General features: G+C 32.1%; 1 pseudogene; it reads right to left on the bottom strand.

The window, feature by feature from the left end:
* Positions 1 to 989: 989 nt before the first annotated feature.
* On the bottom strand, positions 990 to 2,028 carry LOC111704093 (zinc finger Ran-binding domain-containing protein 2 pseudogene; annotated as a pseudogene).
* Positions 2,029 to 4,130: the final 2,102 nt, after the last annotated feature.

The raw sequence follows: 4,130 nt of genomic DNA, 5'->3' as shown, positions 1-4,130 counted from the left end.
AACGGCATAAGTTGACATATTATCCGAACTATATCGGGAAAATGGAGTGTGCTCTTGCATAAAGTGTGAACGTACAAAACGGCAGAAGTTGACATATTTCCCGAAAATCCTAAATATTCTTGTCCAACGTTCTTTTAAAAAAATCAAGTGATAATTTCTTTGACTCCAGGAAAATAAACAATAATATTATCTAGATACAGGGTGTCCCATGAAACATGACAGTTTGTGAATAGTTTAAAATGTCTGCTTCCATAATGTGTTAAGTTGTTTGATACTAAAGAGAATAATAAAAAATATTTTATGGCCGTAATATTATAGAAAAATTGATTTCAAAGAAAATATCTTTCGAGTAAAAGATTTTTTTTAACGAATAAACTGCAAAAAGTCTTTAACATCTCATGCAGTATATGAAAGAAGACATTCATAACTATTCACCAACTGTCATGTTTCGTGGGACAACCTGTATAAAACAGATTTCATACAAAGTTTCAAAAATTACAAGCGTAAAAGATAAAGTCTTTCCACATCGTAAGTTTAAAAGGGTACTGTTGTGAATCGGACATGCCAATGTGAAGATAGGAATAGCATGGGTAATGGAAAGTATACATTTTCTTCAGAAACCAAAAGTTTTTCCTCTTCAATATAATATATCCTGTTTCTATCTTCTTTTATTTTTCTTTCTTCTTTATTGAAATCTCTTGAAAAGAAAAGATAGCATTGACATCTGATACCGCACAGTTGATATTACGCTTTAGCAACATTTGTCATATTTTTCTTTTTCTGCTTTACTCTGGGTTAGATAGGAATATAGTTAAGACTCTGAAACAGTGATCTCGGGATTCACAATACAACAGTTTTGATCAATTTTGTAATTTGAAATCATTTTAAATCCAGAAAGTTTAGGAATTCGTCTGTCTAATCATCAACGGCAAATATAATTTGCCTACAGTCCCTTTAAACAATTAAAACTGCACACTCGTTCTACTACTTTATCTACTACTTGATCTACTACTTGATCTACTACTTGATCTACTACTCGATCTACTACTCGATCTACTACTCGATTTACCACTCGATCTACTACTCGATCTACTACTTGATCTACTACTCGATCTACTACTCAATCTACTACTCGATCTACTACTCGATCTACTACTCGATCTACTACTTGATCTACTACTTGATCTACTACTCGATCTACTACTTGATCTACTACTTGATCTACTACTTGATCTACTACTTGATCTACTACTTGATCTACTACTTGATCTACTACTCGATCTACTACTTGATCTACTACTTGATCTACTACTTGATCTACTACTCGATCTACTACTTGATCTACTACTCGAGCTACTACTTGATCTACTACTCGATCTACTACTTGATCTACTACTTGATCTACTACTAGATCTACTACTCGATCTACTACTCGATCTACTACTCAATCTGCTAATCGATCTACTACTCGATCTACTACTCGATCTACTACTTGATCTACTACTTGATCTACTACTCGATCTACTACTTGATCTACTACTTGATTAACTACTCGATCTACTACTTGATCTACTACTCGAGCTACTACTTGATCTACTACTTGATTAACTACTCGATCTACTACTTGATCTACTACTTGATCTACTACTTGGTCTACTACTCAATCATTCAAGAAGTTATAATGAAACAAAGCGTAATTAATAAGATAAAAATCATAAATTTTCAAATCGTAAAACATGATTTACGACATAAATAATAAAAATAGAAAATACTACAAATCACATCAAAGTTTATTTTAAAGCTCAGTAAACTGAAAGTGGGTGCACAAGTATGCTTTCTTTAAATTTTCTCATTCCTTTAGTTTTGTTGACACGTCTTATTTTACGTTGATGGATTAAGTTTTAAATGACTTGTAAAATTCAGGTTTTCCTTTGAAGTTTACATTGAGAATTTTCAGAATTTTAAAACAAAACATCAAAAATTTACCAACATAGAAAAAAAATATTTAGATAAAACGCTATACCTCATAAAACGCTCCACTGATCATAAAACGCTAGTAAAGGGGAAACGTTACTCTATCATAATCTAATAAGATTAGGTTTCATTTTTAACATTGGATTAAAATTTTCTTTTTTTATTCCATAAAAAAATGACCTTCTCGCAAATATATATTTTAATCATTGTCCAACTTTTCTAGGGTTTAGATAGGTAAATGTTAATCTGATTTAAAGGATTAAATGTTTAACTTAGGATTTAGATAGATAAATGTTAATCTGATTTAAAGGATTAAATGTTTAACAATGTAGGATTTAGATAGATAAATGTTAATCTGATTTAAAGGAGTTAAAAACTATATAATTTAAGAACAAATAAACTTCTTCTTCTTGCGTACAAGTACATTTTTACAAATTGGTAAACACATTTATTAAACTGACGAACTATAGTCTATAAAATATGTAAAGGATGAAAAAAGTCTTAACGTGTGTGTTTTTAAAAAATCCAAACACTTCACACTTTTTTCTCTGAGAGAGGCTTAATTTTTAACTGATCATGATGAAATTGATATCACAAAATCTCGAGGATGTTAGAAGTACATGAAACGGTGAAACTTTAGATTCGTATATCGCTAAGCTTAAGGGACTGAACTTGATATTCAATCAACAATCTTTAAAATTGACGTTTCCTAAAATCCATTTGAACGGCAATAATATATTTTTTTATATATAAAAAAAATACTCTGTGTCCGAATTTGATGAATTTAAGCTGCGTCTCAAATCTCCCAAAAACCGGTTTTAATTGAGCGGCGGTTAAATCTTGAAAAATTTAATTCAATTTTAAGTGGAAACTATCATATTTGAGCCGTGGCTCAAATTCTTTAAATTCGGCCTCGGACTAATCTTATCTACTGAAGTCTTCAAAAGTAAGAACTCTTGTGTTAGGGTGAATCTCAAGCATTGATCTCCATCTCATGCAGATTTAGAAATTGAGTCTTTGCCGCAAACTCAAATTTTCTTATTCCTATATATTTGCAATCTGACATTGACATTTTAAACTTAGATTATTTTATCTTACAGAATTCATTGTTTGAAATATCTAAAGTTTACGACATTGGGTTGCATAATCCCTCTCCGATTTCCCGAAGTGGTCTTACCCTAAAGAATATCGATACTCAACAAAAAAGTTCTGGTATTTTATACCTAAATTATTATTTTTATATTTAGTATTTTTAAATAAACTAGCTGAAGTGCCTGGCTTTGCCCTGGGAATGGCCCATGGGTTCCCTCAAAAAATATAAGCCAATTCGGTNAGTTCATTGAAGAACTTGAAATGCTTGAGTAGTCTAATGCAGTCACTAGTCCTTCTTTCAGTAAAATTAAAGTAAATTCACGGCGTAAATCTGCCAAAAACCGGTTTCAATTGAGCGCCGGCTTAAGCCTTGAAAAATTGAATACAATTTTATGTATGGAACCAACCATATTTGAGCCGCGGCTTTAGTGCATAAAGCGGCAATTTTTGTTGAGCCACTCATTTGTCAAAGAATCCCAAGGGGGGGGGGGGAGAGGACCGCCCCCCCCTTTTTAATATACATCTAGCTGGTTACCTGCATTTTATCCATTAGTGAAAAAAGTTATGTAATTGCATATCATGTATAGTTAATAAATCTAGCAACTTTAACCCTATTATCTATTCCTTTCTCTGATATAATGATGAAATGAACAGAGTCAGATATCATTCACTGAGAGCTTTAGAAAACTATTCTTTAGGCTGAGCCTCTTATCAAATAGAAGCATAACATGTTTTGAATTTCTAAGACGTAACAAGATAAATTTTCTTTTCTCATTCTAGTGGAAAAAATCAAAACTAGAGAAGCTATGAGGTCACAAAGTCGTACCAGTAATGTGGCATACATTTGACCTTTTCCTCCTTTATATAGTTTTTCAGTGCTATTGTAGTTAATGCCCTACTCCATAATGGTTTCCCGAACATGTATCTATCTAGGTACTACTCAGATTCTCTTGATTATCAACCAGGACACGATCCACACAACTACTTTGGCATGAACTTTCCACCCCACTACCACTGAGCGCGATCTCATAAAAAATGTTCATGATATATTGACAAATAACAAA

The sequence above is a fragment of the Eurytemora carolleeae genome, unplaced genomic scaffold (assembly GCF_000591075.1).
Source record: "Eurytemora carolleeae unplaced genomic scaffold, Eaff_2.0 scaffold497, whole genome shotgun sequence".
NCBI classification, from domain to species: Eukaryota; Metazoa; Arthropoda; class Copepoda; order Calanoida; family Temoridae; genus Eurytemora; species Eurytemora carolleeae.
This window is presented reverse-complemented; position numbering and strand designations above follow the sequence as displayed.